Below are 14,696 nucleotides of genomic sequence, written 5' to 3' on the forward strand. Positions count from 1 at the left end.
TGCAGGATGTTCACAGTCTGCTAGTGGCCATGATGAGTTTTGACTTTGAGTTTTTTAATCGTTTTGGCCAATTTAGCCAATTTTCAACCAGTTTGTGCAATAACATTTGGTGTTCTCAGGCAATGTGCAAATTATGGTCTACCCTCCTGCTGTCCAGAAGACCGTGATCATGGCAGCAGCTTTTGGTCTTTATTTACTTGCACTTTAATTTGTAGTTCAGGAGATTGTTTTTCCCACAGTCCTTTATTTTAGAAGCCTGGGTAGCTCAGTTGGTAGAGCATCAGACTTTTAATCTGAGGGTCCAGGGTTCAAGTCCCTGTTCAGGTGTAGAGTTGAGGTTCTTGAACACTTCAGATACTGCCATATTGTTTGTGTTCCATCTATAAGTCTTTAAAAAAGAATTGTGGCTGTTTTTCAAGCAGGTTTGCATCATAATAATGTTGCTGGTAAGTCTAAATGTACAATAGGCAACCTACGTCCATCTTGCAAGCACCCAAATCTCTGTACTCATCTCCCTGCTTGGATAGAAGGTCATCTGGTGCATTTTTCTTGTCACGAGGGCTAAGTGCTGTGGTGCTGGTGTCGTGTTGAGCGAAAAAGAAAGAATGGTCTTCATTTACTTGCACTTTAATTTGTAATTCAGGAGATTGTTTTTCCCACAGTTTTCTGTTTCAGAAGCCTGGGCAGCTCAGTCGGTAGAGCATCAGACTTTTAATCTGAGGGTCCAGGGTTCAAGTCCCTGTTCAGGTGTAGAGTTGCACATTTTACTAGATGAATTGTCCATTTGACATACCTGAGCTCTTGTATGTCCAAGGACATACCATTTATGTTCTATAACCCTTTTCATTGGTTTGCTACCACTCTTAAATAATTCCTTTCATTGTATCAATCTCAGAAATAACCAAAGAATGACAAATTCCATTCATGTGCTTGTGCCGGTATTCAACCACCTGTCACTGTATTTTCAGCAGCAGTAGTGTTTTTTGTTTTTTAAAACACTTGAAAGGCATTGCAATGGTTCGCAAAATTTAAGAAAAACTAACAATTTGGTCGTCAATCTTAATAAAAACTATGTATGTGGAGACCTATGTACTCACACAAAGGCTAAGATCAACACTAGATGCTTTGTAATGACCCCATGAAAAGGGGAGACAAAAGACTGTGTGCAAAGGTTGCATACATGAATGCAAGGTGTATGCATGGATGAGTGTGAGGTATGGTGTCAGCAATTTATGCTGGACAGTGTAAACTAACAAAGATGAGGGGGAGAGGTGCTGGACTGAGAGCACCTCTAGGGCAATCACAGATGCACAACCAATAATAAAACACTACTGAGTGAATAAGTTCAGAAAATGAAGAACATTGTTCAGAAAGCTTAATGAAGCTTCATTTGACCATAACTATTAACCACTTGAACCTGGTAAAAGATATGAGGTACTCATGCATAGCTAACCAGCGATTTACCTGCTGTAGATGGTGGTCGGCATGCCAACGAGGCTTGGAAATTTGCAGATGGTGATTCAGAGGAGATGTAACAGTTTAAAGTTTAAAGTAACTTAATTTTCTAAATTGTCCGCCTACAGTGCCAACAAGAGCTCTTCTCTAATAATACCGGGTATGCAATAGCTATTCAACTTTAGAAGGTATTGTTGATCTCAGAAACAACGATAGACAACACCATCTTATCACAACGCCCATGTTTGTGTTCCTTCAAAGTTTGCAAAAACATTCATCTGAACTCGCAAATCAATTGATGAGATTTTGGAGGTCAAAGGTTCAATGTCAAGGTGACTGTGTCCTCATGTCTGTCCATCCGATTCTTGTGAATGCAATATCCCTGAACGCCTAGAGGGAAGCACTTTAAATTTGTGGCACAATGGAGCCAAAGGTCGATGGATTGAAACCATCCTCTGCTAACTCTGATTTCCATGGTGAGATGATATAACTGCTGGAAAAGTTGTTGACAGCCCATGAAAAGTGGCAAGTCATGTTCTGGCAGATTAAAAAATTGACATCCACTACCCTGTCCTATAGTAATGCTGACTTTCCAGTGATGTGGTTGGGCTGTTTACAGGTTTTGATCATATCCATCGGTTGCATGGATGGGACATCAATACCCCGGTTCTATCACCTGATCGCTGTCTTGTCTTTGTCGTTCGACGACTATTTGGGCTCACACCTTAACACACCCGAAGCATCTCAGCCTAAAATCACGCTGCACCTCAAAGGACTCTCAAGCACTCCCAGCTGTGCGTTTGCAGAAGAGCGCCTTGTTTTCTTGTAGCTTGGACAAAGGCTTTAGCTTATGACAAGGTAAACAGATTGCACCATTGTACTACTCATTAGTGTGTCCACTTCAGTTATGTATTGAAGCACATCCTTAGAGCTAATGGCCCTCATTTATTAACCTAACGTACGACAGGCTTCACGTGAGATTCATGAAACGTTTGTATCACACCAATCAGAGCGTAAGAATGATCGTACATTGATAAATGCAGCGGCTGGAAACGATTGTAATTTAAATATCACGCCCCAATATATTCTCAGTTTTGAGGCCTCGCCTCTATTATTTATGACATGGCCAGACATAATCCGGCTAAGAAGCGGCACTTTTCAGAGGTGGGGATTTAAAGCCTGACATCCCAGGTGCTCTGGTGCAGCCAGATACCACCAGGCCCAGGGGAATTTGCCGCCTAAGAAAAATGCAATCCTACCCGATGAGAAGAATAAACATTGTGAAAATAACGAAAATATGAATACATTAAACATATACGGGCATTGAACATATTGCTGCAGTCTCAGTCTTTGGATGGTATAGGTAGCGCCCCGTCAGACATGTCATGATATAGCAGGTTCTCATGACTGAGAACCTACTATATCATGACATGTTTAATTTACTATATTATGATTTTTGAGACAGGTCCTACTGAAGATCTGTTGGATCAGTCAGGATGGCCGAGTGGTCCAAGGTGCTGCGTTCAGGTCGCAGTCTCCACTGGAGGTGTGGGTTCAAATCCCAGTTCTGATAACTAGTATTTTCATTTGGAACTAATGTCTAAGAGTTTATATTGGGAATAAAGAACTTAGCAGTTCTTTGTATTTAAGAGGACATGAATGTGCATGAGAAACGCAATTCCAAGTGCAGCGTTTTGTGAGCATCTTTATTGTCAACACATGTAAAGTTCCTTAGGGGCCCGTAGTGGATGAAATGGTAAAACATTTGGCCCTGGATGCATAGAATTCCTGCCATATTGAGCGACAAAGTTTGGGTGTCCTGAAAAAAGGGTCTTGAACTCTATCTCGCCGACCTTTTTTTTTACTGTTTCTTGTTATGTCACGGCAAGAAGTATTATGCTTTTGAGTCGTTTGTCCATCTCTACATCAGAATCCGAAATAAAAAAAACATCCAGCTGCAAGAGACATGCTGCAAGAGATTCTCAACAATCTGGAAGAGCTCCATGTTGGAAGGAACAGTGGACGTCAAAAGGTACTGTTGCTGCCGTAGCTGTTGCTCCACGATCCGTGCTGGGCTCTGAAACGTTCCCCCCCAGTCTGGTTCAAATGTTGAGTGTTCCATCTGGTGGACCGAGCTTCACTGGCTCTATGGGGGTGAGATGTGGAACAAGGCGTTCTCAAACTGCTGAAGGGAGAGACCTGCCAGGTACTTCTACCTCTTCTGCAGACTGACTGGATAGGATTGATCCGCCAAGCCTAGGCGAGCTGAGCCATTACTCCCAATACTGCCAGTCAGTATACTGTATGTTTAGCTTATACAAGGTAAAAGACAAATTAAGACTTAACAGGGTAGCTACTTATGGAGGTGCTGTGGCTTAGTTGGTTAAAGTGCCTGTCTAGTAAACAGGAGATCCTGGGTTCAAATCCCAGCAGCACCTTGTTGTTGGAGAGATTACCTCTTTTGGCGTGTCATCATCATGTCAGCCCAATCCCTGTGAAAGTACCCTGGTAGCAAATGAAAATTGCATGTTACATTTACTCAGAAACACCAATAACAAGCCCACAAGGTGTTCTATTTGCCTGATAACTAATTAAATGAATTAATAAATGCGCTACTTTTGCTCCACTACAGTTCTGTGTCAGTCAACTGCTCCATTTCACTCACCACTGAGTTAGACTTAATGCCCCGCCCACAACAAAATCTGATTAGTAGGCAATTTAAAAACAAGTACAGGTAATCTCTGCAACAACAAGGTGTTGCTGGGATTTGAACCTAGGTACTTCTGCTGACTAGACAGGCACTTTAACCAAGTAAGCCACAGCACCTCTGGGGATGAACACGGATGCATGGCCATTATGGAGGTACTCGGTGTAAACAACTGAGGTGGTTGGGTCATCTGGTAAGGATGCCTCCTGGGGGCCTCCGTAGAGAGCTGGTCCAGGCACGTCCAGCTTGGAGGAGGCCTCGGGGAAGACCCAGGACTAGGTGGAGGAAGTACATCTCCAACCTGGCCTGGGAACGCCTCGGGATCCCCCAGTCGGAGCTGGTTTATGTGGCTCGGCAAAGGGCAGTTTGGGGTCCCCTGCTGGAGCTGCTGGACTAAGATGGATGGAAGGAGGGAACCCTTTTCACTAGCTCAGTGTATTCTTGCAAGACGGGCTTAGTTGCAGGAGGCGCTGTAGCTTAGTGGTTAAAGCGCCTGTCTCGTAAACAGGAGATCCTGGGTCCAAATCCCAGCAGTGCCTGGTTATCACGGTATGAAGTGTTACCACATGGTTGCCGATACTTAACGTGTGCAACCCAGTTATTGCCTGATTTTTTAGATCACTAAAGTGACATGTGATGTTGTATTGTACCCTAACATTACATGTGTCCATGTAAAGCGAATAAAAGCCTTTTATTGGAGGTGTTTTTGCAACTTTAGTGTGAAGGTTATAAAGGTTTTATTATCATGAATTTCAGTCTTACCTTGGAAGCTTAGGGCTCCTGCACACTGCCTGCATGGCGTGAGAGTGTCAGCTGAGGTTAGATGGCCTACCGTATTGGTCAATACTGTTAACATGAGAGAAATAAAAACAGACACGCCACACAGCAAACGCTATGTTAACTGTTGAGGAGGACTAAATTAGGACTGTGTTTTAAGCTTTCCATGGCTTTCCATGAGAAATGGCATGATGGGAAAGGGTCTCTCATCTCTCAAGGTCCTTGCATAAGACTTCTGTTGTTCTCGGTAGGCCTGCCTATCAACAGTGAGTCCTGAGGCGTCGCTCAAGGACACGTTCAGCTGTTTTAATTTGCTGGAGTTCATAGGGGTCCTCTACTGGAGCTGCTGGACGAAGATGGATGGATGGAAGCAACCCTGTTCATTAGCTCATTGTATTCTTGCAAGACAGGCTTATCTGTAGAAGGTGCTGTAGCTTAGTGGTTAAAGCGCCTGTCTTGTAAACAGGAGATCCTGGGTCCAAATCCCAACAGTGCCTGGTTCTCACTTAATGAAGATCCTTGGTCCAAATCCCAGCAATGTCTCATTATCAGTTAATATTTATGTTATCTGCACTACAAAGTGTATATATTTGTTATTTATTTTTGCTAAAGTGCTTAACAACCATAATTAATTTTGCCCAGTTGTGGCCTGTTGATGGGCAATACATATCTAAAGGGAAATGGATTGGACCCATTTTTTAATGCTTTGGGCAATTTTAATGTGGCCCCGGTGTACACCAGTACCCTGTGACATCACTGTTGGGTGAGGTTTCAGGCATGTGATGCTGACTGAGGTCAGAGGTGAAATAAACTTGAACTTTACCGGCCAAGGCACTTTGGGCGCTGACTGTGTGATTTTAACGTCTTCGATGCTTCTGGAATGAAAATTAATAAATTAATTATTTGATATTGTTGACTATATCGGGATATGCAACTGAAGGAAGAATCACCTTCCACCGCTCTATTACCTCCTCAGTTGAGGTCAACCGCCAATAAACTGTAATTTCTCAAAATATCATCCTTCCCTATATGCCTTTGCATCTTGGATATTTTTCTGTTGTTTAAACATGGCTACATTCACTTAAAGTATCCGAAGTGCACAATACTCCACTGTACTCTGTTCAGTTTTTTTTTTGTTTTTGTTTTTATTTAACCTTTATTTATCCAGGTAAACTGTTTGAGAACCAATTCTCATTTACAAACATGACCTGGCCAAGAGGCTACAGAAATAGATATGAACATACTGTACAACTTTACATAGTCAAACACATGACACATAGAACAAGCAACTGAATAAAAAGGAAATAAACATACTGTACAACTTTACATAGTCAAACGCATGACACATAAAACAAGCAACTGAATAAAAAGGAAATAAACATACTGTACAACTTTACATAGTCAAACGCATGACACATAAAACAAGCAACTGAATAAAAAAAAGACAGTCAACGAAGAAAGAAAGAGAATAAGAGCTTAGATATGTGTGTATAAATATGGTTCATGATTGTCAGCAGGAACAAGAGTCAACAATGTAATTTTGGAGGTTTTGCTTAAAGGTGGAGATTGGGATAAGAGATGTAAGTTTCAGGGTATTTTGTAGTGTATTCCAGTCATGTACTGCTGCAAAGCGGAAGGCATTACGTCCAAAGGTAGTAGAGGTAAGAGGGGTACTAAATTTAATCAAATTACTCGATCTTGTGTGATAGGTGTTATGAACGGCATGAAGAAGAGATAACAAATAGGGAGGTGTCTAAAAACGTTTACTGAAACGTGTTCATCCCCAGAGGTGCTGTGGCTTAGTTGGTTAAAGTTCACTCTGTGGTGAGTGAAATGGAGCAGTTGACTGACACAGAACTGTAGTGGAGCCAAAGTAGTGCATTTTTTAATTAATTTCATTAGTTATCAGGCAAATAGAACACCTTGTGGGCATGTTATTGGTGTTTCTGTGTAAATGTAACATGCCATTTTCATTTGCTACCAGGGTATCTTAACGGGAGTTGGGTTGACATGATGATGACACGCAAACAGAGGTAGTCTCTGCACCAAATAAATTAAGACTTAACACGGTTGGTACTCGTGGAGGTGCTGTGGCTTAGTTTGTCAAAGTGCCTGTCTAGTAAACAGGAGATCCTGGGCTCAAATCCCAGCAGCAGCATTGTTGTTGGAGAGATTACCTCTGTTGGTGTGTCAACATCTCCTCTGGGGATAAACTTGGATTAGCCGCTACGAGGAACTTGGTGTAAACAACTGAACAGAGTGCAGTATTGTACTCTTTGGATACTTTATGTGAATGTAGCCATATCTAAACAACAGAAAAGCATCCAAAATGCAAAGGCATATAGATTCTTCCTTCAGTTGCATATCCCAATATAGTCAACTAATATCAAATAATAAATGTATTAATTTTTATTACAGCAGCATCAAAGACGTTAAAATCACACAGTCAGCGCCCAAAGTGCCTTGGCCAGTAAAGTTCATGTTCATTTCACCTCTGACCTCAGTCAGCATCACATGCACCTGAAACCCCACCCAACAGTGATGTCACAGGGTCATGGTGTACACCTGGGCCACGTTCAGCCCCAACAAGGTTTAAAAGCATTAAAAAATGGGTCCAATCCATTTCACTTTAGATATTTATTGCCCATCAACACGCCACAATTGGGCAAAATTATATAATGCTTGTTAAGCACTGTAGCAAAAACAAATGACAAATATATACACTTTGTAGTGCAGATAACATAAACATTAACTGATAATGAGGCACTGCTGGGATTTGGACCCAGGATCTCCTGTTTACAAGACAGGTGCTTTAACCACTAAGCTACAGCGCCTCCTACAGGATTGCCTGTCATGCAAGATTACAATGAGCTAGTGACCAGGGTTCCAACCATCCATCTTTGTCAAGCAGCTCCAGAGAGAGCTATAGAGAGAGAGTCTTCCGCTGAAGGTTCTACCATATGACTGTGTTTCACCAATCAAACGTCGTTGTGCAGTCACGTGACCATACTCGATCTCAGCATACTCTATCTTTACTTTGTTCAAGAAACTCATGCTTCAGAAGCAGGTGCGTGATTTTGGAGGAGTCAATGGGGAAGAGATGCGTAGTTTTAGGTAATAGGTCAGCAGGGGTCGCTATACTGCAGGGAAAGTTCAAGGAACCATCCTCTGCTATAGGATTTAGTAGAGAATAGTTTTGATCCATTGATCTCTCGGTTTTGGGCCCAGCACGCTTCCGCTGTGCTATTCTGCTCTGCTGTTTGCACTTAGGGGTAATATGTAACATGTAAAGCAGGAGCTCTACCACTGAGCTACATACCCTGAAGATTTTCAGATTTGTTGACTTTTTTCTGAGATAGACTTAGACTTATCTTTATTAATCCTTTTGGGATGACTTACCGCAAAGAAATTGAAATACTACAGAATAAAAGAAGAAAACTGGGTAAAACATGTAATGTTAATGTTGTATATGGCTTCAACCTGTAAATGCAACTGTGGTGGCTTGAAATCAAACCTGGTTAAAATGATTGCACTGCTATGGTATAAATCATAATAAAAAAAAAACACACCTGCTGCCTTTCTGCTGGACAATACAAAGTTCACTGCAAATCTTGTACACATCTGGGCATTGAGACTGAAAATAAATGCTAAGAGATGCATTGGTGGAGATGGGTTGCTTCCAGTACCTATGAGATAATACAAAAAGCAGAGCTACACCTGTTTGGACAAATGTTCATAATCTTTTCAATTAGTTAGTAGTAGTTACCAGACACGGGCAAAGAACAAATTGTAGTGCCCTGCCTGTGTCTGTGGATCCTCGTGGAGGCAGCTTAATTGGTTGATATGCTCCCTTATTTGTACCATAACAGAGATCTAATATTTTTATCAAATCGGGTTGGGCAAGTAACCTTTCTGGCTACTTCTTGATAAATAAAGCAAGTAACCACACAATGAAAACTACTGCAATGGCTGGGAATTGAACCCATGTCAACTGCTTGGAAGGCAGCTATGCTCACCACTATACCATCACTAGACAACGCATTTGATGTCCTTAAAGGTTGGATTTTTCCTTTTTATTAAATTAAGGCAATAAGCTCAATTTCCAAAAGACGATTTTTTAAATTTCTCTTTTTGGTCAACTTCAGCATGGGTTCCTAATCGCATGCATACCACTGTATGCATGTATACCTGCATGTAAAATTAGCCGCATTGACACAAAAAAAGAATTTTACAGCAGAAAGCACAATTTTAAGGACACACAGCAGACCTACAATGAAAGTGTAATTGCACTGCTTTGAAAATAGTAAGAACCTTCTTCATCACAAACCTGATGGTGCAGTACTTGATCCACATGGATCCACTTGCTGTCCCTCTGGCTGTTCCTCCCTCTGTCCCATTTATGTTTTCTTCCTCCTCACTCTCTTCTTCATCCTCCTCACCCTCTTCTTCATCTTCCTCACCCTCTGGAATATCCCTCTCTGTGTCAGAGCCCTCCCTTTCATCACACGCCCTCTCTCCAAACTCCCCCAAACTCCTCTGGCTCTCCCTCTTCCTGCTCTTCACTCCCTTGATTTGTTTCTCTCACTGCTGTTTTTCTCACTTTTTGTTTAATAGGGCGCTATATCACTTCCTCGTTTCATGATAAATATTAAAAGAAGATAAAACGTAGGAGTATGCATTACATTTCCCTCCCTACTCAACACAGGCATAAAGCCTGTCGATTACTTTACACAAACGTAGTTATTTGTTATCGCAATGCAACAGCAAAGACGGATGAAGTTACGTGTTAACATCCAGAGATGCCAAAAGTACTCACTTCCCCTACTCAAGTAGAAGTAGAGAGAAATTTCTTAATAAATACTCTGGTAAAAGTATAAGTACTGATTTAACTTCTGAACTCAAGTAAAAAAGTAACAAAGTAAAGGCTTAGCAATTTACTTAAAGTATAGAAGTAAAAGTAGCCTAAAACATATATAAACATATAGCCTATTTATTGTGACAGAGACTGGGACTCCAGGTTAATAAGATTCTCACGCAAGATATGAATTCAGTTGTGATTTTGTGAGAATTCCGTGAATATTGCCATTCAATTAGATTCATGTTGGTATTGATGATGCAAAAATAATAACTAACTCCAGTGAAATTATTTAAAATTTATTGAGGACTAGATTAGGACTGGATTTAAAGCTGATTCTGGTTTCCAATTTGGTCCCAGGTGTGTCTGTTAAAACACAGATGGAGACAACTTCTCTCTGTTGATGCTTTATTACAATCAAGCATCAGGATAAACATGGGGGGGGGGGGGGGGGGGGGTAGCTCTGCTATGGCTGTGTGTGTGGTAATAAAATAAATAAATAACAAGGAATCATATATGCTAGTAAATAATAACAATGAACCCACTATTAATTACATTATCTTAATGAGCAAGGACGTTCAACAATCGCCATTATATCGAATCAACAGCCAGGTGTAACCTAGCCAACAGTAGAAGAACGTAAACAAGCTAACTTTTAAATGTACCAGAACTACAGACCAACACAACAACAGGCTTACATGAACTGACAACATCAGTTATATGACTTACAGTTCTCAAAGACGCACACGTTCTCAGCTGGTTATCCTCCGGACAGCTAGTCTCTTTTTTTTTTTTTTTCACTTTTTTCTCCGTGTGGCGTGTGCGCCCGCTCGCGGCGTGAGGCGGGTGTCCGCGCTATTCTCCGACATGGACTCCAAATCACACCTGATAGACAACCTTTAGCACAAAACTAAAGTAACAAGCCAATTTTGTAAAATGTAGGGAGTAGAAAGTACCGATATTCGAGTAGAAGTAAAAAGTCGCCCAAAAAATAAATAGTAAAGTAAAAATACCTGAAAATTCAACTGGAGTACAGTAATGAAGTATTTGTGTTTTGTTACTTCCCATCTCTGATGACCGTAAAGATTAATATGTACATGGTTTGCAGAACTGTACCTTCTAATAGAGGTAAGGCCACTTGGGTTATCTTTGGGCTGCTCTATGGTCTTCTGCAGAAGGAAAAATCCCAGAGTTGGCTCACTACAGATTATTTGAGCAACAAACATCCCTGGGTGGACTTGAACCACCATCCTTTCAGTTAACAGCCGACTGCGCTGACCTATTGCGCCACAGAGACTGCGCCTGTCTGATGTTTTATGAATGGGAGCTCGATCTTTAAGCCACAAACATTTGCTTTATGGCTTTTTGAGGTTGAGCTGCACATGTATGCTTATCAGGCTATTTTCCTGTTACTCAGAAATTGGGGAAGCTGACTCATGCGGAAATGTAGAAGCTGGACGTGCATTGTGTTGTTCTTACATGTCAATTGGATTCTGACTTTGAATTCAAATATTTGGCATCCAAGAAAATTCTGGAACTGATAATGCATCAGTCATTTTGCTGGTGGTTTCTTGGTCACAGCAACAAGCTTGATCATGGACATACAGTTGCACGCCATGTATCACTAAACTGTTGGGTGGGGCCTTATGTAATTGCTTGTATTACATAAAGTGGCCTGCATACCAATGACTGCAAAGATTAGTATGTACATGGTTTGAAGAACTGTACCTTCTGATTTAAGGCCACTTGGGTTATCTTTAAGCTCATAGATCCTAGAGTTGGCTAACTTATTTAAGCAACAATTGTCTCTGGGTGGACTTGAACCACCATCCTTTCAGTTAACAGCCAACTGTGCTGACCTATTGCACCACAGAGACTGCTCCTGGCTGATGTTTTAAGCCAGATGAGCGCCAACTTAATCTTTAAGCCACAAACATTTGCTTTATGGCCTTTTGAGGTTGTGCTGCACATGTATGCTTATCAGGCTATTTTCCTGTTACTCAGAAATTGGAGAAGCTGCCTCTATGGTCTTCTGCAGAAGGATAAATCCCAGAGTTGGATCACTCCAGGGAGCTCGATCTTTAAGCCACAAGCATTTGCTTTATGTGAGCTTTGCTTACTGTGAGAAACTGTCACAAACGCAGATGCGAGGTGATGCAGCGGCGTCTAGAAGCTGAGGAGACAGTTCAATTCAATTCAATTCAATTTTATTTATAGTATCAATTCATAACAAGAGTTATCTCAAGACACTTTACAGATAGACCACACTCCAGAATTTACAAGGACCCAACAGTTCTAGTAGTTTCCTCCAGAGCAAGCAACAGTGCGACAGTGGCGAGGAAAAACTTCCTTTTAGGCAGAAACCTCGGTCAGACCCAGGCTCTTGGTAGGCGGTGTCTGACGGGCCGGTTGGGGTTAGAATGAAGAGTGGCAATAACAAAAATAGAAAAAATTAGTAGTTTGTAGCAGTTCTTTGTGGTAGTTCCTGGCATAGCAGGACGCTGTGCGGCATTACAAGGCACAGCAGGACGTAGCAGGACGTAGCATGACGTAGCAGGACGTAGCAGGACGTAGCAGGGCACCGCAGTGTAGCAGTTGAACATGGCATCACAGAACGTGTAGCGGAACCATGGCAATAGCTGCTACCCTGATTTCGGAGCCTCTCTGATCCAAGGGAACATGCTGGGGAAAAAAGAACATAAGGACTCCGGGGAATGACTCCCCAGAAATAGGTTAGTAACAAGCATTTCTGGGACATGGATGCACATAAATGAAAAGATGGAAAGATAGAGGAGAGAGGAGCTCAGTGTATCAAAATAAGTCCCCAGCTGTTTAAAACTATTATAACAAAACCAAGAGAGACGAGGTAAAGAGAGCTCCAGCCCGGCCGGGCCAGAACTCTCCCCAACCGGATTGGGCTGTATGCCAAGTCTCCCTTTAGTTCTATTATATTCTTGATTATATGTTAGATAAATCTGAAAACTATGTGACTAACTACTACTCCCTAACAATATTCGATTCTATGCCCTAACTAGTGTATCAAAATAAGTCCCCAGCTGTCTAAAACTATTACAACAAAACCAAGAGAGACGAGGTAAAGAGAGCTCCAGCCCGGCCGGGCCAGAACTCTCCCCAACCGGATCGGGCTGTATGCCAAGTCTCCCTTTAGTTCTATTATATTCTTGATTATATGATAGATAAATCTGAAAACTATGTGACTAACTACTAATCCCTAACAAAATTCGATTCTATGCCCTAACTAGTGTATCAAAATAAGTCCCAAGCTGTCTAAAACTATTATTACAACAAAACCAAGAGAGACAAGGTAAAGAGAGCTCCAGCCCGGCCGGGCCAGAACTCCCCCCAACCGGATCGGGCTGTATGCCAAGTCTCCCTTTAGTTATATTATATGATAGATAAATCTGAAAACTATGTGACTAACTACTACTCCCTAACAATATTCGATTCTATGCCCTAACTATAAGCTTTATCAAAAAGGAAAGTCTTAAGCCTACTCTTAAATGTGGAGACGGTGTCTGCCTCCCGGACCCAAACTGGAACCTGGTTCCACAGGAGAGGAGCCTGATAGCTGAACGCTCTGGCTCCCGTTCTACTTTTAGAGACTCTAGGAACCACAAGTAACCCTGCATTCTGGGAGCGTAGTGCTCTCCTAGGGTTGTAAGGTACTATGAGCTCTTTAAGATAAGATAATACATCTGGGCATTGAGACTGGAAGTGCGCTCTATCACTGAAAGCACCTCTAGGGGGGTCCTGTGTCATCACATTTACAATGCATGTGTATGTACTAGCTCGCTTCGACAGCTCAGTTGGTAGAGCGGAGGACTTTAGAGGCATAAGGCTGAAATCCTTAGGGTGCTGGCTTGAAGGAGCAGTCTTTTCCAGAGTTTCCCTTCAGGGATCAATAAAGAATTTCTGATTCTGATGTAGAGATGGACAGACAACCCAAAAGTATAATACTTCTTGCCGAGACATAACAAGAAACAAAAAAAACTGACTATTGTAAGTAATGAATGGCTTCATGAATAGACAACCATCATCCCAATGTATGCCATTAACAGTCTATGAGTGGTCAATTAGAGTCCAATGACTTTCTTTGGGGCAACTCCTTTTTCCTCCAGATAGAGCTCATTCAGCATTAGAAAGTACCACTTAGTGCTGAATATCTATTCCAAAACTCCCATTCTTTTATTTATTTAGCTAGCGGTGGACAACAGCTGAAATGTACTTGCTCTGCATGTGTTAGTGTCTGATGATGAACTCACAACCAAGACAACCCCAAAGAGAAGCACTTATGAACACAATGATCATCAGTGTCTTTATTTGAGGTGATCTGAATGTGATTACAATGACATCTTAAGTCACAGTCTTAACCAATAGAAACGTTTATGAACATTAGTGCAAACAGGTATAGAGCTACTTATCATGTTGTCGTGGCCGAGTGGTTAAGGCGATGGACTAGAAATCCATTGGGGTCTCCCCGCGCAGGTTCAAATCCTGCCGACAACGAGTGCTGTTTTTTAAGAGTGGTAGCCAACCAATGACACATCACAGTATACCAAATCGCAGATGTGCCTTCATAAACAATATTGTCTTATCTCATAGGTGCTGGAAGCAACCAGTCTCCACCAAGGTATTTCTTATCAATCTGTCTTACAAGATTTGCAGTGAACGTTGTATTGTCCAGCAGAAAGGCAACAGGTGTGTTACTTTTCGACTATGATTTATACCATAGCATTGCAAGCATTATGCCCAGGTTTGATTTCAAGCCACCGCATTTTTCAATTTCCTTGCGGGAGTCATCCCAAAAGGATTGATAAAGATAAGTCTAAGTCTATCTCAGAAAAAAGTCAAAAGAATTTTAAAATCTTCAGGGGATGTAGC

The 14,696-nt window shown here is 41.7% G+C and overlaps 6 non-coding genes across 6 annotated transcripts; 5 read left to right on the plus strand and 1 right to left on the minus strand.

Moving 5' to 3' along the window:
- The first annotated feature begins 254 nt into the window (after positions 1 to 254).
- On the plus strand, positions 255 to 327 carry trnak-uuu (transfer RNA lysine (anticodon UUU)). The gene has a single exon. It is a non-coding gene; the product is annotated as a tRNA-Lys (tRNA).
- A 3,492-nt stretch (positions 328 to 3,819) lies between these two features.
- On the plus strand, positions 3,820 to 3,893 carry trnat-agu (transfer RNA threonine (anticodon AGU)). Its single transcript has one exon. It is a non-coding gene; the product is annotated as a tRNA-Thr (tRNA).
- Positions 3,894 to 4,628: 735 nt separating this feature from the next.
- On the plus strand, positions 4,629 to 4,701 carry trnat-cgu (transfer RNA threonine (anticodon CGU)). The gene has a single exon. It is a non-coding gene; the product is annotated as a tRNA-Thr (tRNA).
- A 662-nt stretch (positions 4,702 to 5,363) lies between these two features.
- On the plus strand, positions 5,364 to 5,436 carry trnat-ugu (transfer RNA threonine (anticodon UGU)). The gene has a single exon. It is a non-coding gene; the product is annotated as a tRNA-Thr (tRNA).
- A 2,264-nt stretch (positions 5,437 to 7,700) lies between these two features.
- trnat-ugu (transfer RNA threonine (anticodon UGU)) lies at positions 7,701 to 7,773 on the minus strand. Its single transcript has one exon. It is a non-coding gene; the product is annotated as a tRNA-Thr (tRNA).
- A 6,466-nt stretch (positions 7,774 to 14,239) lies between these two features.
- Positions 14,240 to 14,321, plus strand: trnas-aga (transfer RNA serine (anticodon AGA)). Its single transcript has one exon. It is a non-coding gene; the product is annotated as a tRNA-Ser (tRNA).
- The last annotated feature ends 375 nt before the right edge of the window (positions 14,322 to 14,696 follow it).

The sequence above is a fragment of the Etheostoma spectabile genome, unplaced genomic scaffold, assembly GCF_008692095.1.
Source record: "Etheostoma spectabile isolate EspeVRDwgs_2016 unplaced genomic scaffold, UIUC_Espe_1.0 scaffold00018566, whole genome shotgun sequence".
Lineage (NCBI taxonomy): Eukaryota > Metazoa > Chordata > Actinopteri > Perciformes > Percidae > Etheostoma > Etheostoma spectabile.